At 36.5% G+C, this 22,608-nt stretch overlaps 1 protein-coding gene and 1 long non-coding RNA gene across 4 annotated transcripts in view; one reads left to right on the top strand and one right to left on the bottom strand.

Annotated features, from left to right (window-relative positions):
• The window catches only part of LOC119651502 (homeobox protein homothorax), a 440,180-nt gene that overhangs the window by 245,870 nt on the left and 171,702 nt on the right, over window positions 1–22,608 (top strand). The gene's annotated exons all lie outside the window — the stretch shown is intronic.
• LOC119651504 lies at window positions 19,237–20,006 on the bottom strand. The gene is made up of 2 exons (XR_005249465.1): window positions 19,875–20,006; window positions 19,237–19,412 (listed from the first exon to the last, which is right to left on the bottom strand). It is a non-coding gene; the product is annotated as an uncharacterized LOC119651504 (long non-coding RNA).

Below are 22,608 nucleotides of genomic sequence, written 5' to 3'. Positions count from 1 at the left end.
TATCCAATATCTTTAACATTAGCATTAGAAGCTGTGGAATTATCGGCCTCTGAACGATTGCAAGGTTAATGCAAATTCTGCTTGAAGCCTGTGCGAAATTTGATATTTCTGAATTAAAATTTTACTATTAAGAATCTCAACTCTTCATCGGAAACCCATAAACATGGGGTTCTAGAATTTTCAGATATATTTCTATATAGCAAATTATGCTTCATTGCAATGCATTCCAGCTTAGTTTTGTGTTTACTTGTACCATTAATGAATTATACCTGATCGTTTTGTACAGTAAGTCAGGACATTATCGAATTGACTGTTAGGAAAAAGACAAAGAAAGAGCTTTTTAATACAGAAAATCTATAGATAAGAAGAAACAATGAATGAACTAATTAGGATCGTACATAGTCTCGGTTAGTTCTTCTTAATTTTGACAAACAGTGGTAATGGGGAAGAATGAGAGGTTTATACAGTGGGTACTCATTTCAAGCATCTATTCTAAGGAGCAGCTCACCAAAAAAGTCTGAAGATAATGTATTGAGTACCTATATATGATACTTAGACTTCAAAATACTCCCCATTTCGATATCTGTTCAAATAAAATTAATTAATGTATATTACCATATTTTCTAAATCTATTGGAAGCCATGATATGGACGATTATTTTGACAAGTTTGGTGGAGCACCTACTATTATTAACAAAAATATAAGAGACCAAATTCGCCTCCTCCGCTTGAAATGATTGCTACTTGAAAGTAAAATGTCGGCATCACGGTAAAGTGAGTAGTATGACGTACAGTGTTGTCGGCAGCGGAAAAATTATGGTGTCAAGTGTAACAAAAAGGTGCTAAAAGGTATTTTTATATCAGTGTATTTAGGTTCAAGCAAAAAGAAAAGATTGTCATCCCTATTGTTGTTGTATTTTATGTCATGTATTGAGTAATGTGACCATCAATGTTGTTCGTACACTGCTAAAAATTATTCTAGGATAGGGAAGGTTGAGGAACGCACATCTAAACTCGTATAAGACGATACAATGAAAGCACCGAAACATTTATTACCACGTGATGCAGACCATACAAGGAACGCAATGAAGATGGACGCAACTAAGTGCAACGAAAGTATTGACGCAACAGAAAAATGAAGAGATTTTAATGTTGTATATTATTACGGCTGTAAAATAACGATGCGTCCGATTGGAAAGGTATCACATCGAGGCAAATTTCGCTCCCAACTTCCCACAAAGCCAGAAATCATTTTTTGAGGAGATGTGTCGTTTGTGGACCTAAAGTTCGAGCAAATGATGTTCAACCAGGTCAAGGTTTACCGATTGAGGAGGCATATAACATTGAGTTACCAACGGACATTATTCAATAACCATTATCGTCCCGGAAAGGAAGTGTACTTAGGGCCATTGTCTTGCTGGAAGATAAACGGTTGTTGTGTGCGTAAGGTGGCGTTTTGTAACAAACTAACGCAAAACATACCATATATTTTGCCTCCCTTTTCATATATATACTAGTTAATAGATACCAATATATTCATTCTGGTCGCTTTGAAACCCCAAGTTAACTGAATGAAGCCACCATGCTCGACAGTTGCTTATGTGTTGTTAGTTTAAAACTCCGCATTGGCATACCTGTAGACATTCTACTTTCCATTAAATCCAAACAGATTGTATTTACTTTTGCCAGACCACCGAATTGAATATGAAAAGTCTAGAATTTGCATACATGCTCTTTCATAAAGGCAGGCTGCTTTCCTGGTTCTTTGTAAAGATAAACGGTTTTGTTCTGGCCGCGCGACTAGAAAGCTGCGCTATCTAGAATATTCTTCTCTGAAGTGAAACCGCCCGGGTATGTCGTGACATCTTCCTCAATTGACGTAGCGCTTTGAACAGACTTCTCTGTAAATTGCAAATGAGGCTCCGTTGTCAGGTTCCGCATCCGCATTCTGGGTCATTCTACTTTAATTCCAATTTAGTCGTTTTTTTATACCTTTTACGACGTGATGGACTGCATTTACGGGAATCACCACTCAGTTTTGCGATTGGCGACAGTAGCCTAGTTTGTCCACCTAACTCAGACTTTTTTCTCTGTTTATCCTATAAAAAATGTAAGTATCCGAAGATTTTGTGGGTTCAATTAGGGAACAGTATGTGGTGCGATTGAAAAGCAAGGTGACTTCATATTTTTATCAAAAAATATACCTGGAAATTTTCCGCTTGAAAGTTATGCCCTCAGATATAATACCCTTGTTCCAATGCTTTTTAAATCCTCGAAGCACTTCTATTAAGCACTTATTGGTATAGCATTGAGCTCTTCCAGTGATGCAGACCTTATATATTCAGTCGTTGGAAATCTCTGCCCTTTCATGGGGTTCTCCAGTTTTGGGAACAGGAAAAAGTTGCGTGTTGTTTCTCATCCAAAAATTACTCACAATGAGCAATTTGTGACCAGGTGCGTTATAGTGACGCAAAATCTATAAACTGTTTTTCCATAATTCCGGGTGTTTTTTTAATTCTGCTTGCCTTAAAAGGCCCATAACTTCAAGGTAACACTCTTTAAGAGCCTTGTGGTAAGAACTAATGATGCAGAACGCCATAATAATCGGAGGAAACAGGTAACCTAACCTTGAGATTTGATTGAACTTGACGTGCCTTTTCCGATTTTGGCTCTTCTGGGGACTTCCATTTGGACGATTGGGCTTTATTTTCGATATCTTGACCATATACCTACGATTCTCCACTAGTTAGGACGCTTTTGAGTAAATCAGGATCGTCACTGATGTTATTCAATACCTTCTAATCGAAATTATGCAATTTCAGAACAAATTTTGCTGGTACACATCTCATGCCCAAAATTTTGTCGAAATTGGTTGACACGAACCAGCAATTCCTCTAATGGTGATTCAACGATCGTTCCTCATTATTTTCTTCATTCTTGCAATGTTTTGACCCCTTGGTGCATTCAGGGCGAACTATAATTTCCGATTGGTTATTAAGTGTTTTCATGTTTCTCGCGGCGGCGATACATGCATGACAATCGGATAGCAAGAAGCGCTATTATGCCGCTCTTATAGCCTATCGTAATATTGTAATGCGCTTTGATGAAATAAATGTTATGAGGCAAGTTCCAGGCAGTTCCTTTCTTTAGACTTGCATTAAGCTATAACAAATAACCTATACTCAAGCTATGTATTGATCTGATAAATAGTTCGGCAGTTGTTTTATTCGGTTAAGGGCAGTGGACTAATATACGCCTTTTTGGCGCACGTGCTTCTCCTTTTACAATAATTCTAGAAAAATCATAGAATCATTGAAATTCATTGAAATTCGATTAAAAAAGTATTTATTGCATTTTCGAAACACTTCTTGAAAATTGTTCAATTTGACTAACGTTCCAGGGCCTACTGAAACATTACTATCAGAAGGTAAGAAAACCAAGTCGTATGCTACTCAGAGAAATCTACGTTACACTGATTTTATTTAAAAACGGTTGTCTAAATTTTTAATTTAAGGATTGAGGTAATCCTGAGTCCGTCTTAATGACGTGCCCAAAAATCAGAAACAGTAGAGAAATGTTTGTTTTCAATTGTTCCCATCTGCCATCAAGTGGATGGCAGTTTCCCAGGTATTCCGACTTTATATGCTTATATGCAGAGGCACATAACACCTGGTAACCATTTCCATTACGCTGCTTTCCGGGCAGAGGTGAGGCAGCGTCTGATGAGCTGCCTTTGCCCGACATAAAATTGTAAGCTCTCGATTTTTTGAAAATTAAACAGGAGGCTTTTTGACTCAAAAACACTAAGAGAAATCTTTTTTTTCAGTTGGTCTGATTCGTTATCAATTTGATGGCATACTCAGGACTGCCTCAATCTCTAAAGGAAGAAATTAGCTTTGCTTCAGCTGGCCTAGTCCTGAAACTACCTAGCAAGTTTTTGCTTACAATGATACATATTAGGTACCTGCCGAAAGTTAAGGCGGTTATAACAGCGTTTCACCTCCACCTGCCCTATTTTCTAGAGCAGGAGTTGGATCGGGAGGAACCTTCAGGAACAAGAAGCAGAACATTTATTCGGTAATGATAAACCAAAGCTACAAAGAAACCTGGAATCTTTCGACCGCGATTCAATATTGCCATGAAAAGTTAGGATATAATCTTGTTCATACTGTATTCTCACACCTTTCACAACTACAAAATTCAAACGGGGAGGTTATCAATTTGTGAAGTCTTATGGTAGCTATTGCTTTATCTACCACTGTATAGGAAATTATGACACTGAACGTAATCAGTCCCATAGTGAACAGTCTGCCGATAATCATTGAAAACTTGATTATCTGAAGCCTGACAAGGAAGTGTTTATTTTCGTGGACGTCAAACCAAGGTAAACTGAATTTGGAAAAAATCACTGCTTCGATCACACACAGAGTAATGGGTATTTCTATTCCAAGAAACCTACTCCTTTTAACCAAGGATATAAACTTTTTTTCTTTTTCATAACTGGGTGGGGCGCAAATGAAAAGCCTTTATTACTATTTTTGCATGCAGCTGGTTGTTGAATTAGGGCAGTAAAAAGTCAATAGGTGCAATAGGTACTTATTCTGCAAAGATACTCAACCGATGATGTCCCTTAAAGGATCCAAACTTTAAAATATATTTCAATCCGAAGTCTGTCAGATTCTTGCATAAGAAAGTCACAAAATAATCGTCATTTCAATAAGACTTGTTTGAGGAGGCTAGAAGCAGAATTGCATATAATATTGTTTCTCGCTGAACTGGCCAAGAAAGGGATAACAACATGTCAATGATCACGTCTGTGGTGCTCCGCTTTGTTGTCGGTGGACCTGCATATCCACTATTCCAACCGTTCAATGTTAATAGTCTTCTAGTTTTTAACATTATCAGATGTTGCACTATTGAAACTAATTTTTAATTTTAATTCGGAATTTTCTATTGACTGCTGAAAAATTCTGCGGTCTATAGATGTGAATTAGTTAGTTCCCTTAATTTTAACATTTACAACTCTGTATATGGCAACTCGATTTTGATAGGCCAACGTTGAATTGGAAAATTAATAGTAATTTTTACATGTCTTTTTGATATGCTTTTATTTATAAATGGCAACTTTTTGAATAATATTTCAGCGTCGGAATTTTTTGGGCTTTGTTGTTTTCAGTCCATGACTTGATGGGGATGACCAGAGGTTATTAAGCGGTAGGTATTCTACATTGTTTTGACATAATTACAGAGTGCATACTTGATCTTAGGTAGACTAGTTCATCCTAAACTAAACCAATAGCTTATTCCTTCGCTTAAAAATCCCTCGAATACCCAAAAGCTTCACTATTATCAAAGCTGAGTTTTTAAGGATTTTCTCCTTTCTATGGTGCCAAATATAGAATTTGGTAAAGTCCAGTAACTGACACTTCAAATAATTGTCAAAGTTCCCACGTAAGAATCAAAACACTGAACACAACTGGAAATAATTTTTTTCAGTAAAATGAAACCCAAATCAAAAATCATTATCTAAATCAAGCGCCATTATTTGCTTTCCATCTCTTCATTGCAATCCGCTTGGATCATATGCTTAGTCCGAAAACCAAAATTCGTAAAAGGGACATGGGGAATTTAATTCATTGCCCCTCATCTAATTTTAATGAACTGCCAATTCTTGATTAATTAATGGTTTGCCCGTACGGCCTAGCTTATTGTGCACATGTTCCGAATTGTGGATGATGGCTGATATGCTGCGGCACGTTGCCTTGGAAACTTGACGGGGATAACCGATACAACGGCGGTGGCAGCGGTGTGCAAAAGAATGCAATAGTCGCACTCAAAATGCACTTCATTTCAGCAGCACTTGTAATGAAACAATTAAAAACCATCCCGTCCATCCATCCATTGGGACCGCCGTCATTTTTTTTCACGGCAAACGACTAATTAACATCGGTGCGATGCATTCCGCCTGTGGTGGACTCTTTAATCGAAAAATTTTCCTTTGTGGCCAAAAACTTGCTGAATTTTGGCAGCAGGTTTGTTTGGTTGCGATGAAATCGAGTTGATGCAGTCAGTGTTCATTTTGCGATGATGCTGGTGATGATGATGATGATGCTGTGGTGCACAGAGGTATGCGCTATTTGGACTATGGGCATTGGGGAATGCATTGACATCGGGATCGTCCTCGTATTCTGCGTGATGAACTGATGAGAGCACACATCAAGACGAACAACAATAATTTACACCTCGAGATATTTTAAAAACCTCAGCAAGAAAATATTGTCTTGTCGTCTTGTTATTCCCCATGCTCACATTTTTACGTCAGTTATGCCAGAGTTCTTTCGAATTCGATTTTATTTTTGTTAATTATTCGTGAATATCACTGTGCTCGGTCTTTTCTGATTCCTTCGCTTCGCGCTTTTTTATCTTCTCACTATTTGGGCAAAATTACTTTTGCTGTTTTTCTGATTAGATTTATCTTTTTTATTCTGGCGAAGAAAGGAAAAAAGCATCTCATTGGTATTTTGCTCACACATTCGTTCGTTGCACACTCGAAATCGAATTGGAGATCTCATTGAAATGCTAATTGGTAAATGATTGGTGAATCTGATAAAAATTGATTGTACACCTCACTCCATTACTAGCGTGAATCGATACGGAACGCTTTACGAAACGGATTCATTCGATTTCGATTCATAGATAAATCACGACGGTGACTGACTAATCAGCGAGTAATTTCCTTCAATGAAAACATTTTAGACCATGCATGACTTTTTTACCATTTTAAGCTTTTTTTCTCTTTTGCAATACACAAGAGCAAGGAAAAAAGATATTATCTGAATTGTTGGATTTTACGGAAATATCCATCAGATGATTGTATGCACGCCAGTAAAGGTTCAAAGGTGGTAGCACACCTCGTCCCATTTCGAAAGGTACATTTGTACTCACATATATTCCTATATGTACATACGTACATATGCATGATATTTACACTTACTGTTTAAAAATTTCTACACTTCGATAGAAACATACATTTTGAAGTTTTGGAAGAATTATGGCTTGACAGTCGGTACCAGCTTGGGCTCAGAGAAATCTTGAAAGTTGACATTACTTTTGTTGGGGAATATCTTTCCTTTATTTGAGTGGGCCCCACTGCTCTGTCTACCAATTTCCCCATCATAAAAATAGCTTATTTTTCCACAAGAGTTGTATGCATACTATATATATCACTTTGCCATCTAGCTTCTTCGGGACTATCAAACTCTATACGTCCGATTACCATCATTTCGTGTACTACCTTCATTACTCTAACTCGACAAACTATTCGTAGAAAGTTTGCTTCCATTGTGACTCTTGGATTGGTTCGTTCTCGAGGCATATCGCCTCAGAATACTCAGCCGGATTGCATTTCATTTTAATTTTCGAAAATAAATTAAAATTAAGAAAACTCCCTTCAGAAAGCGATGTTTCGCACGCTTGATTGTTGCTGTAATCCGTGACCCATTCATTCGTCGGTCGCTTCCAAAAAGGAAATTTCATTCCTTCACTCTGCACTTTCGAGGAATTGGTGAAAACACGATTGTCCATCATCACTATTGCCGCTCGCCAAGAAGATAGGAAAACTTGCATTTATTTAGTTCTTGCACGCCATAGCAATTAAAATGTAAATGTTGTGTATTTGCACCATGCTTCATTGTTTTGGGCTGGTGGGTCGATGAATTAAAAACAAATTAAATATAATGAAGGAAGTGCTAGAGCTAGGACTAGGGCTGAAAATATAAAGTGTATACTGAACAGAACCAATGAAATGTTAAAATAGTTATCGTTCCGATGCTTGTAGTTCTTCTAAATAAAAATAAAACTAGGTAGCTTGCTCCTACTACAATATATTTTAATAGTTAGTAAATACGTATTTCGAAAGCTACTTACTTTCTTCCTCAGTACTTAGGTAGCTTAAGTACTGAGGAAGAAAGTAAGTAGCTTTCGAAATACGTATTTACTAACTATTAAAATATATTGTAGTAGGAGCAAGCTACCTAGTTTTATTTTTATCAATGAAATGTTATTGTACGCAAAACGAATTACTACAAATAAATCTATTGTATAAATGAGAGAGCAATATTTATTTGAAGCACCTTGTGGAGCTTGGGAAAGGATAAATTATATACTAAATAAATATTTTATTCATAAGTTTTGTAATACGGAATAGAATTACTAAAAGCACTGGTGGCTAATTAACGTAGACACTAGGAGATTCATTTATTTAAATTGCTTTGATGATATTCCACCCAATTATGCCAAACTTAATGAATAACTACATCAATTCTGATCAAGTAATGAGGAAAATCACGTTTGTGTTTCTTAAATTGTGAGAAGATAATATCGCAAATCAGAAGTTCCATTAAAAAATGAGGCTGCAGTAGATAGGTAAAAGTTAATGGGGCACGTTTTCTGGGGGTATCTAGTTCGCTGCACTTTGAAGTTTGGCTTACAACTGCACTTATTGTCTTCAAAGCAAAGCAATTTTAAATAATATTCATTTCTGGTTTTAACTAAAGTCGAGCTTAACACGAAAAGGGGCTAGATTTGTAACTAAATGTCTGTTCATGCTGTGTTACATCTGTAATTGTATTTGTTTCAAAAGGTTTACGAACTTGATAAAATCCGTAACGCAGAATAATTGCATTTGATGCCCAATCGCACAGTTTTTCGTGCTGATATACGAAAGATTATTGTAAATATAATTGAATACGGAGTGAGGGGCTAAGGCAGTGGTCAAAGAGACTGCGGTACAGCTTTGCTATCCCGATCGTATGCTCCGGATCGAATCCTTGCTCGGTCACAAATGTTTGGGTCTGCTTAAAAGATAGTACAGAGTGGCAATTAAAAATTGGAGTTCTTAGTTTTAAGCTTTATAACTAATGATTGTAGTTAGCAGCACTTCCAGAAAGAATGTGTTTGCCACAAAGGGTTTTGTCCTAGGAATTTATACAATTTAGGCTGTTGTCGCTAGTTCAATTTAACTTCTACTATCGATTAATCATTATCCTGTCGTTATTTTTAACATAATTTATAGAGGGGACTGCAAATTATGTTAAAAATTGGTTAAATACATTTACAAATATACTGCCGTGAGTTTCTAACGGTTAAATTAAATTGCCAAAATTCTTCATTCAGAAAGACTAGTTGATACAGTTTCCCATTTTTTGGAAAAACAGTCTCATGAGACTCCAATTACTACATAGGTAATTTATCAGAACCCATTAAATATGCCCAACCTAAAAGATTTTCAAAACGCTTCAATCGTAATAGTTACAATGGTTCCCTTATAAACAAACGTTTTGAAAAAATTAGCAGATCTTTTTATTATCGATGGGTGGCGAATCAAGCTTCAGCAAGCGTATGTGACATCCAAACCAAATTTATCTTTTCGATAGTACAATTCACGTTCTCTTAGTTGGCTGGGGTATGACCGCATCTAGAGCATTCCGAGAATTGTCTTATCCAAAATCGATCAGATACTCTTTATGACAGTCAGTATCTATGTATTGTAAAGAGTTGAACAAAGAGGTAGTTTGTTTTTCCATGATTATGTTAGATCCATTCCCCAGTGCTAGTAATGAGTTTGTGCGTTCATCGAATTTGCACTGCTAGGGACTGGAATTGACTTAATCACAAGGAGGGTATATGTAAAGGCATGACACATGAAGTATTAAGGATTAAATTAAAAAAATGTCAGTAATACAATCACCGGAAGCAGTATTTATTAATATTTTACATAGGGGAACTATTTTAAATGGTTGTTGCATCAGGATCCAGGTAGATGACAGAACAAAATTGGGTAAATGATCACGACGAGCCGACTCCGTTTGTGAACGGGGCAAAGACTTAAGAAAAAGAAAAAGAGTCGTCGTTTTCGTCGAGGCTTTACAACCCACTTTGGTCTTCGTCCTACCTCCAACCATCCCGATTCTGTGTTTCGCATCCTCAAATTTCGAAATCCAAGCAATGTTGCGCTATCCACGACGACGAAACCTGCCCAACGCTTTCAGAGTTTTCCTACCATCCTGCGCTTCAAGCGGTTGGCCCAATTTTTGATAACTCTGTCCTAGATGTATGGCATTATTTTGGTAAAAACGTTTTGAATGTTGGCCTTGAGGGTAATGACTTAAAATCACCCCAGAGAAAATACGCGACGGATATCAAACCCCGCACCTAGGCGCCAATTGTCGAACATTCGCCGCGAGGTGACCTAACCGCTAATTTGTCCTTCACAATTGTGGCACGTAGCGCAGTCTGTGTGTAACCACAGCTCATCAGTAATTATTGTCAAACTTTGGCCACAGAAAGTTGGTTCACGTCGTTATATACCGAGGACTATTGACGATGACAGCGCCTTCCACCCTATTTCGAAAAAACAAAAATGGAAACAAATTGTCAATCTTTGTGGATGCCTCGAGGTCGACCAATTGTCGATTGTCATTGTTATATAATTGCAATTTTATTTGTTTTGGTCGCTGAGCTAGAAAATCGGTATCGTTCAAAAAGATAATTTTTTGGCCAGAATCTGAATTTCCGGAGAAACTTCCCAGTGCCCAATTAGCGAACTCACGGCAGTATGTATAGCCATCCGACTTTAGTTCTTACTGCAGCATAGTCTTATAAATAAGCCGTATTGACTATTTGTCTATACCCAATTCAACGGACGCGTACCGAAGTGGCATTTATGAATCTAATTCAATGTGGACCACTATGCTGGGTGTATTTTCTTTACTTCGCACCGATGTTTGTCTACTTTTTGGCTTAAGGTTAACTTTTACACGGTATGCGACGTAACGGGAACCGGGCTCACGATGCACATTTACAGGTGAACTGGAATTTCGATATTTTTTAATAATTTCCACATATTTGGGAAGTGCAAGGCAGTAGATAATAGAATGACAAGGCTCACTGAATATTTTAACAACTCAATGACGTTGGTAACTTTGATCGTCTTATAAATGGGGGTGAATTCATCTGGTTGTTCCTTATATCAATATAAAAAGAAAGGTATGCAAAAATTAAAGAGAAGTTAGTGCAAAAATCAGTTGTTCCAAAATTAAATTAGATCATAATATAAAAAAGTAAAGATCATAAAATTCAAATGGGAAAATCTGGAGATAATGTGTGAGAGTACACAGAATATTTACGTAGTCTTCTGCAATTTTTTGCGGGCTCAGCACTTCAAGCTGAAATACAACAATAGCAAAAATTAGAATTTGGGTTGTGGTACTAAAGAAAGGATAGGAAACTCAATTTTATAGGTGAGGAAAAGATATATATCATAGTATGTGACATTTTCTTCATCGAAAACTAGCCTGGTAAGGCTGTAGAGATTTGGGTGAAGCTTCTGTTTTAAAGGGGAACCTTTTAGGGCCAAGCCTTTAAAGACACATTTTCATCTCTATATGACAGTCTGGAAATGTAGTTAAGAGTCAGTTTTCACCCTACTATTGTGAGCCTATTTTCAGTATAGCCTATTGTTTGGAAACTGCATGTTGGGCGCCATTTAAGGGCTGATTTGGAGGGGGAGGGGTGGTGATTGGATAACTAAATAAAAAATAAATAAATAGATAAATAAATAAATAATAAAAAAATAGAATATCTTATGAGACGATCAACCAATTAGCAGCAATACGTTATTACGACGTCTTTTATGCAAAATGGTTTCGAAACAAAAAGTATTGCTTACTAATCAAACGATCACGAATATGGTAATATCACTGCTATAAGTAATCCCTATTTTATACATACCGTTATCCTCAGTGTATCGTCCAACTTTGCAATGTTGATTGTTCAGAAGCCATTGATATATTCCTCCCATCAAAGTATGCGACGGCGTGATGATTGAGGAGGTAGAACGTCAGTCTTTCATTCTCGTTGCGCTGGATTTGAATACCAGCCGTCATGAATGTTTGTGCTTGTCTTGTGTTTGCCTCGCAGCTGTAATTTTGCCACTTCCATAGCATATTGTCAGTGTGATGATAATGAAACGAAAATTTTACAAAGAAGCCGCTAAGGAGCGAACAAGAAACGCTAGGTATTGCGCTGTTTTCAGGACTTATTATGACAATTTTAGCATTTAAAAACCAGTCACACACTAGCAATGATTTGATAAGTACTTTTCCTAAGAATTTGCATCTAGTAGTATCTGCATAGCAAGTGTCATTGTCTGACAAGTGGATAATAAGATACACACAACTTCCCGCTGCTTCGCCTCCGTTCGTTTCACTTCTCTAGTGACCTGAAAGCACTCACTAAAGGAGGCAATCCATAAGCTAGTGGACAACAAATAGCGTATTGCTAATAGGGCCCGCGCAATCTCTCTGATTGTAAAAACAAGACTCTAACGACGCTCCTTAAATCAATCTAAGACACTACTCAATGGATGATGGTAACTCTAATTTGGTATAAAATGCGCTTTACATATCCATATAGTATCGAAGTCCACTCCTCTCCAAGAGTCTAATCCCCCATAGCGTTCTTGCAGGAATAACTGTTCCGAACGAATCGCTGAAAGATGATCCACTTGTCGTCGTCTATCTTTGGAATGGGACCATTTCACTGCCCTTTTCGATTATACTCAATTTACAAGATGCATAGTTGAATTTTATTGATAAGGCAAACCATCTATAATTTGGTACGAACGATTGAAACGTCCTGGACTCTGAGTGATGAAATTAAGGGTGAAGGCTTTAGGAGAGAACACCGTACCTTAAAAGTATCTGGACTACAACCAATATTGGCTGATTTTTCTATCAATACCTCATAAAAAACATATTTGAAACTCCTTTTTACTTCAATCAACTATTATGCCCATTCATTCGCATCTCCTTCGGGCCAATTTCTATTCATAATTTACATCAGGTACAATTTCTATTAGAAAATTACACAGCACAGCCAACGCAGTCGCACCCAGTAAATAAGTTGGCAACAAAGCACCATTGTTGAATGCGTACACGTACCGAGACATAGTCCTCTATCATATTCTCCCTGAATTAATTAGTAAATCAATTTTTAATTGTAGAGTACACACAACACACATCTTAGCTACGTTGTCGATTAAATACATTTAATTTTCGTAGCTCTGGCTGCTTTGTTTCTGGCACATATGTATAGCGAATAGAAATGAATGACATACGGGTCTCTTAGAGCCATAGAAAAATTGGTGGGCATTCCAACAACTGTCTAATTACTATTAGAATATTAGGTGAATTCAGAACATAACTCATTAAATGTTTTCATATTCATTTTCGCTTGGAATTCCAACAGAAAATTTGATGATGGCCATATGGAGAAAAGTTCACGCTATGCTGGTAATATATGTTTTTGTAATTTTTTCTAGGATAATGAAATGTTTAGGTAATTAACTAGGCAAAAGATTTAATCTCGAAACTCTGTGTGAAAAGAGCAGAATTAATTTGAAGTAGTAGCATTCGAAAAATAGATTGGTGCTAAAGTCCTACATACTCCATATTTTCCTTGTCAATAACCCGAACGGTACTCGATAAAGACTGTTTCTATTGACACTTTGATGTTAATTCCTTCCTGCTTCCCTTTAGAAGTTCCCAGCTTTGTAGGAACCCATGTTTTTAATTATTTTTCATGAAAAGTAAGTGGAAGTAAATGAACACATTTTTCAAAATAAAATACGCTTCCTCCGTTTTAACTAGAGTACAACATTTCTAGTCGAGTCTTGCGGGGCCTTCAAAAAATACGCCCTCACCAATTGTTACGCGACCTAACCAGCATAAGTACAGGTGGAAATCTAAAAGTTATAGAAGATGAGTGAACCCAACTTGCTCAGAAAGAACGCAGGCAGGGGATTTTAGCATTTTGTTTGTAATAACTTTCCCAGATTCCAGTATTTACTAGGCGTATAAGTTCACAAAATTTTCTGCTAACGATGGGCAACCAGCAGCTTAAACAACAACAAAATGAATATCCTCTTCAAGAGCTAGCTAACTAGGTCTCTAGTAAGCGCCAGGAAGAGGACGATTCTACTTCAGAAATAATAAAAATAAATGTCAGTCGTTTGTTTTTATCAAGGACCAAAACCGGTACCAACACTCCTATTTCAGCAAGAGCCGCTGCCACTACCATCAAAAACTCGGCAACGTAGGGATATCTATACATATGAGTGCGCCACGGTCGTCATACACATCATGGAATAGAGTATGGGCACGAATTGTAGCGGTAACAAGCTTGAACCGCAACTGAGAAGGATACCGGAGGATTTAATACTATGTATAAAGATGGGGGTATAAACTCTGGTATAATCCCGGGAGAAGTATTCTTTAGCCATGTTACACATTTGTGACCCTTATGCCTCATGTTATTCCCCAGCAAGAAGTTTTTCTTCGCATGTAGATGCTGCCGGAAAAGTTATATTGGTCAGACCATGGATACACTTTTTCAACTAATATGGAACTTTCTCCGAAAAAAAATATATGCAGCACAAAAAAAATAATATTTACTTTTCCCCTTGAAAACTTCATCCTGTTGCTCGGAGTTATGTACATGCCAGCATGTATCTATACTCCCAGTAAAGGAAAATTTCGTTTCGTGGTTTCTTATCCTATCAAGAAACGTCCATATCTTAAGGGACCTTAGAAGAGAAATATCTTCCATGCGTACTCCCAGATAGAAGTAGATTGAGAAGTGTTTCAGCCCTACTTCGACCTCATTAGTTGGTTAAAAAGTAATTTTCGGAAGTATTCTTGAGGGTTAAGTGTTAATTATTTATGTAATTAGTGTTTTTCTTTTTCCTGTTAATGCTCGTCCACAGAGAGGGACAGGTTGGTGGCAGCACGGCAGCTATATTGGGGGAAGTTTAGCCGACAAGAGAATATAATAATGAGTGGCATAAAGAAAAGACAAGGCTTTCGCTAATTCGGGGCATTTTTTTATAATTTTTATTGTATACTAAACATTTGATTTGGGTCCAACGAATGGAAGAGAGCCTTATATATGCCTTCTTAACTTTGTTTGGGGAAAATTTCTTAATTGTTATTAAGAGTGTCATATTTTAATTACGGCTGAATTTATGCTATACTTACGGTCCCAATTCTAAGGGAAACGTATTTGTGGGTGAGTGGAAGAGGTTATTTTTGTTATGACGTTAGGTAACTATTCAACAAAAGGTAAACCGGAATCCAGTCGCTATAGTCCCCGATATTTATATTTTATCGAAGAGGAATTTAAGAAAGAAACGTCATTTATAACGAGTTTCGTAGCTGAAGTAACAAAGAAACAAAGGGAGATACTTAATTTTATATTTAATACCATGCAATTGACAAAAAATGTTAATAGTAATAGTAGTAGTAATAATAGAAATAAACAGTAAATAAAACTCCTAAAATTGCAATGTGGTCTTGAAAGACAATAAAGAAAAACTTGATCTTGATTTGCGGAAACCATACTTCAGTTATCATATGTTGAGTGGTAGTAACTGGATGAATTTAAACCAGAAATTGGACATGATTTTTACCGAACTCTAACCTGTATACGCTATTTCCAATTGTCTCGATCTAGCCCCTGTGTCCTCCAACTGAAGAGCCTCAATACCGATTTGATATCTACGGCAATGAAGTTCTCCCATCGCGTGGATTGTTCTGAACTTCTTCCGTTATAATTCGTCTGGGAATCCTTTCATTTTCCTTTTGCTTCACGCTGTCAAGCCACTTCAGCCTCTCATATGTTCATAGCTTTAAAAAGGCATGTGGCTGGTGCCCTGGCTATTTAAATCTGCACCGTGATGGGCTTTAAAAACCCTGAATTTATCTAAAACGGAGATAAAATTCTTGACGGCCAGACCGGAAATATGAGAAAAATTTAAACGATTATGATGACTGCGTATGAAGCCGAACCTAGAATATACGATCGAAGTGGGAGAAAATCCATCTTCGCTTGACACTTCCTTTGGCCTCAACTTATAATGAGGTACAACCTTTGGGGTTCCTACTTTTCCTTTCCTCTTATCAGAGTTTTTTTTTTGGAAATTTTGGGGAAGAGCAGAAGCTACACAAATCAAAGGGTCTTGTGCAAAGGACCATACGAGAGTGTCCACATTTTGCAAACTTTATTCGCACGTCGTTTATTTTGTTTGCTTGGCGGCTTTGTCCTATATAGTTGGGGTCTGAGTTCAGTTTAATCCTTAATTGGATCTCATTTGTGCTCGGTCTTGTATATAACATATGCAAGACAAATTCACTATTCGCGAAATTAAATTAACGTTTTGATAAGTAAAATCAATTATTTAGCAAATGAAATTAATTATTTATCAAATAAAGTTAACTATTTATGTTAACAAATGAAATTAACCCGTTAACAAATGAAATTAACCCGTTAACAAATGAAAATTAACCATTTTCAAGACAAGTCAACATGGGTTGGATTTCGGCAGAAAAAGATTATGGATAGGGTTTTAAAAGAAAATGAAGCGTGCGTGGAAAGGAGCTCTTCAATTTCCATTGAGGGAATTAATCGTTAACTTTCTTTAAAAGCTTTAACATAAGTATGCTGACGTTGACCAATGGATTGAGGGAAACTGAACAATGGTACATTCGATTAATCTAATCAAGGCGATAATCGTGCAAGTTTCGTTGATGATAGCGCCCGTCGTCGGGTCCTATTTAAGAATAAAGCGGTGCCTGATTGACCGAACGGGACAGTTAGAACGACCGATCTCACAAGTGGGTAATTCATCGAAAAATCATGGTAGTTGGTGGAAGGAGCAATCGCGGAAAAAAACCCTGATCCTAAAATAGGCACCAAATGACTGAACGAATACAGAATGAATGAGACGCAATTTTGACAGAGGATCTGAAAGATTTATTCCAAAGATTCAGACAGCGAATTTAGGGCCCTGGAAAATTGAGGATAGCACACTTTTATCATTTCCGTTTTAAACAAAATCCAATGGAATCACATTTTAAAACGTTCTTCTTTTAATTTAAATTTTGTACAAAAACACAAAGTCAAGAAACTGTTCTGTAATCCTATATATTTCTTGGTTTCGTCTGAAGCGTTTTAATATAACTGGCTGCACCGGGGAAATTTACTTTTCTGGTTCGAGTTTAGTTTAGTTACTTTTTCCCGTCCATTACATCACTGTATATTTTCTCGAACCAGCCCTTTCGTTGGGTAGTCTATGATTCGGTGTGCTTTTTCTATAATTCTTTTACTAAATGGTGTGCTCAATTACTTCATTGCCTCAACTGCGTCTACTAGAAATAATAAAGATTTTCTGCGAATGTTGTTTGTCAGATCATCCACGTTCAATATCCGAGCCAATACCTTTTTAAAACAAAGTTTTATTAAAATCGGTTTCCTGTCTGTCTGTGTATCTGCCATACGAAATTTTCTAAGAAGCTGTTGTACCGATTGACATCAAATTTGGCCGGAAGGTGCGAACTGTGAACGCCCACGCATACAGCGGGGTTGCCAGATTTAGAGATTTCGGTTAACTACCTCCTAATACAAACCATGAACAGTACTGATATAGATTCGCGCGTCAAAACACAACCAAAAAGTTTGCTGAGTTTTGGAAAAACTATCGTAGGTTAAGAGAAGATGTGAAAAGCAACTATTCACATTGGTTGAATGTTGCGGAAGTTGTAATTTTATCTAAATATGCAACCACGTCGCAGACGGCATCAACAACTGACCAATCTTATGATCAGTGTCGAACTGGTGGACCACTTAAGCGTTTTGTGGATTGCAGTGAATATTCTAAGCGAAAAAGATTAACGCAATTGGGAAAGTCGATATTTCACCAAAAATGATTGTGAAACCGAGAGTGACGAAGTGCTTTCTTTGATAACTGAAGTGAAACTCACCAAACATCAGCATGCATTTCTTAGAAATTTTATTAATTCAAGGAAAAGTTCGGTGCTATCATTGTACCATGAAGTTTTGATTTCTAAAAAAATGCTATCAAGAGAAAATTAAAGTTTGCGAATCATTGGCTGAAGTTGAAGCACAGTTCATAGCGAATATAAACAAGCCTTCAACGAATCAAATATACATGATAGCAGTTTATTTGTGATGTCATATGTGCTTCTGCGTTTAATTTGAACTAATAGTACCTCCGATGAAACCACATTATGGAGGAACGCAAGACCATTCTCCACTATTCGGTTCCAATTCCATGGTCTTACTGCATGTCTCTGCCATAATAGAGCAAACTCTCTTGCCAATTGGAGAGTCAATTAATACAAATTTCAAGACTTTCAAGCGCGGCCATACTCGCAAAATGTATTGTGAAGCAACTAACTTATATCTCTTAAATAGGCTTTGACTACACTCTTATCCTTTTATCCTTTAGAATCAGAAATCAGCTCTTGAATTATGAGTTGTCTTCTTTTCTTTTCTGTCTATTCGTTTCTACCAAGTTTAGTGGAAATCGCACTATCATTAGCAAAGTTCTAATAGGTCAAAGTTGTTACTTCAATGCAAATTGTAAGATTTTGAATGTCAGTATCACGCTAAGGCGCATCTATATGCATATACACCACGTGGTGGGTACAAATGGAACAAATACATACTGAAACAACTTTATATAAGAAATGCAGATGCATAGATAAGGGGAATATCTGCAGGAGATAAGTAACGAAGAATCAAAAGTAACCAAAAACTTCCATAAATCCTTCTCAGAAAGGATTTATACCTAGAAACTGACGGAGCGGCCACACGTCATTAAGGCATTCGAAAAGGCGCGAGGTTTCCTACTTCTTCTTGAGTCACACGTTCATGATGTTTGTTCTGGCTTATGAGGATTATCATTGAAAGGAAGTAAGATGAATTTTTGTTACTGGCAAAACCCCAGTTGTATATTTGAAAACCTATTTGTCTTTGTGCTTGTCTCACTTGTGAGTTTATCAATTGCATACCTTTAGGTGTGATGATAGTGAAATTGAAGCAGTCTCGCTGAAGTTATAAATTGGGGAAAAAACTAAAAAAACTAATTAAAGCAAAGAGATTCCACAAAGGAATGAACGGGAGACCTATTACATTATTGTAGCTGAAAATACATATTATTTATTATACCTAAAAAAATTTCTGTTAGTCCCTTTTTAATTATATTAAATTTTGATTCAATGTTAAACAAAACCAAATAAGGTTTTTGTTTGAAGGAAAGGAAGGAAGGAACGCTTTTTAAAAATTGTATAATTAGAAATTTCAATGCTGACCATTTTAATCTTGTTGCCAATATTCAGTAGAAAATTTTATTTTATTATTGATCAGATAAATAGTTTAATAGATTAGTTTCCTTGCCAGTGACGGTGGTAAAAAGTAAAATCAATCTAAAGGTCGCCAGTTTTGATGTCTATAGACATATCTCCCCAAAATATCTTCCGCCTGAGAAGTTGAACCCTGAAATGAGGAATAAAGGCATGATGATTAAGTCTTGATCAATCGAATCAAAGGGAAAGAAAAAAGCCCAATTCCCTTGAGCATTTCAAAGATTTCACTTCTTAGCTCACAAATCCATTAAAAGTATCAAGTTTCGTTTTCTTCAAAATTTCTGTGCAACTGTATCTTGTCCCCTGTAGTTCACGTCTTGACACACCAAAACCATTGATCGTCCAATTTCAAATAAAAATAAAACAAATCTTTGTCGAAAATATTCCAAAAGGTTGAATATATGAAAGGGCTAAGGAGAAAGAAAAAGCCCCACAAAAACAAGTACAAGATCACAAGAATGCGTTTATCGGATTTAAATATCTTTTCTGAAAGTCATATAAGCACAAAGTACAAAAGACCTGCTTTTCGGCTGGCGCATGGAATTTTCTTTTTCTTTCTCTGAAGATCATAGCGTTTTTTTCCCTCACTTACAAAGTCTTTCTGGAGTTAATTCCAACAATTCCATGTATTTTTAATTTATGAAAGGTTTATTATTTAACTTTCCGTAAAAAAGTCATACAGAATTGTATTGGGCTGTCATCGTTAGTACCAGTTTACTGTGAGGGGTTCATTCGTCAATAAAAATATCAAAAAGTTGATTGTCGTCAGTGACAGGCTAAAGCATTCCTACTAACCATATGCGGGAAAATTATATTGTTCAATGCAAAAATCTTCGGCGTGTTGGCATTTGGGCAAATACAATTTTCCTGTGTGACGTGATCAATAATTTGTCAACTCTCACTCGCTCCTTAGTCTGCATGCACCCAGGAAAGTTGTATTTATTCGACGAACAAGGTGAGGCGAAAAGATTTAAATTGAAGATATTGGTGATATCTATCTTTGGAGAACATGATTTTAAATTATGGTAAAGTGTGACAGTGATGTTGCTGAGTAAAAGTACGAATAAACTTGAAGTCTTTTTAATTCACTTTCATCTTACATAGTTTCGATGTTCAGCAGAGAAGCCCATTCAATAGGATTATGCCCCGCTTCAGGAGCAAATTGAAAAAATTTCTTTTATTGATTTAGAAGAACAAAACTAGAGCCAGATTTATTAAACCAAACATAAAATTGTGTAATATGGACTCAGGACAATTCTGGTGTTCATATTTTTTTGTCATCAGTGTCCGAATACTTAAATATTCAATTTTGTCGCCTTAACCCTTAACATTGATATATTTGATGCGATTCTGACGTAGTCCACCGAATGCCAAGGTGTGATAAAATGAGAAATGTGTATACCAACATACACATAAGTATTTTATAGAAGATTCCCTTCGGTGGAACCTGTTTTATTCCCATTCTGAATCAAAAAGGAAAAATATGTTTGGAACAAATAAAGGAGGCAGACAAATTTAAAAAGATACACAGAAAACAAACAAAACAACTAAACATTTCAAACCGAGTTTCAATTCAATTTTTGTCATGATCATCGCGAAATGATCGCATCTCAGGTAGATGGAAACAAGTTTTATGTGTTGATTTCTTTGTTTTCGTAAAGACTTGCTGAAGCTTGACTTTATATTTCGATGAAAGTAGCTTGGGAACAGCTGTTTTGTTGGCACAAAATATAGTAGCCATTATATATTTTTTAAGTAATACTAAATTTGCTTTTTAATATTAATTGATTAGATTTTATATGTAATTGCTTATCTTTTATCTTTTCAGATGGTAAGTGTGCTCCTTTAATTGGTTTCGTAGGAAGTAAACTGCCCGGTGAGTAAAAGTCTGTTATAATTAGTAGCAGACGACGGAAAAGTCCATGCTCGTTTTATGTATATTTACCAATGCTTATACATCAAATGTTGTAAGATACAATCTCTTGAGAATGTTACTCCTTCGCAGAATAAACAGCAAAATTTTCTCAAATCTACCTCAGGATATGAATTATAACTCTCTACAACATATGAACTCAATCAAAATGGAATAAGCTTCCGAATGATTACTATAACCCCAATTACATCTTCCTTTTTAGATAATTCAATATTAGTTCCTATACAAATTTTCCCTCATATCCCGTTCGCAAATCGAATTTTCCGCAAAGCAATAGATATCTACATGCCAATCTGAAATTTTGCAATGATTATTCCAGTAGTGTGTCGTGTTAAGATACATCCATAACGCTATCGATACAAATTTCCGATAAGGGATGCCGTCATAAGTGAAAAGGGTAGTAGATTTCAACCTAGCACCGCCATCCTCCATCAAGTATTGAGAGAAAAGAAAATCTTTTTGAATGGTATAATTCAGTTTCACTTAACCCCTCAAATCTTCCCACCTCAATCGCCTCAAACCGGCAAAACACCGATAAGAACTTTTCAAGCCATCGTATCCCTATTCCATCGCGACTTCTCCGCTACTTTTCAACCGTAAGGTTGCACGAAAAGGTAATTCGTCGTAACTCGATAATCGAAGTAAATTGATAAAACCATCCCTTAAATGCGTGGGTGGTTTAGGGTTGAACACGGTTTTCCCTCCTACCTAGCTACATTCCCTATAGTAGACTGTAAGGAAGTGAATGAGAAAAAAAAAACACAAGACTTCTAACAGAAGAAGTGCACCTTACTTGACTTTCCTCCTCTCCCCTTAGAAAAAGGAAAACTCATTTGTTCTCTAAGTTGTTTTGGGGATACTACTTGACTTGTAGCGGTAAATGCTGGGACGCGTCCCATAGAACGTGTGCCCTCACGGTTTCTCCACTAATATACCGGCATTTTCGCAGAACGATATCGTAATGTAGGTCTGTATTCCAGAAGGCGAGTGAAATTTCGAGGCAAATTGTTTTTTCGTGTTTTAGTTACATGAATTATTTATAAATTTATTATATTAATGGAGAGAAAAGTAAGGCTGGGGTCTATACTTGTGAGATGTTGCCTGTAGCAGGAAAAAGGGATGATTTTTTGTGCCGCTTATGTCCCAAGAGTTGTCGACTTCCTGAATATTTTTACTGAAATTTCACTAAGGAATCGACAGGCGCATTAATATGTAGTGACAGCTTATTTAATTTTGAAATACGCTAATAGTTTTGACTCTATTTCGAAGAAATTATGTCTAACCAGAGCCTCCTCAATTTGGGTTAATTAAACAAATAGCAATCTTTTCCATCCTAATTTATATATTTCTCAAATATGAATATATCATAAAGCCTAATTTTGGAGTTTATCTA

Source organism: Hermetia illucens, chromosome 3 (assembly GCF_905115235.1).
Source record: "Hermetia illucens chromosome 3, iHerIll2.2.curated.20191125, whole genome shotgun sequence".
NCBI classification, from domain to species: Eukaryota; Metazoa; Arthropoda; class Insecta; order Diptera; family Stratiomyidae; genus Hermetia; species Hermetia illucens.
This window is presented reverse-complemented; position numbering and strand designations above follow the sequence as displayed.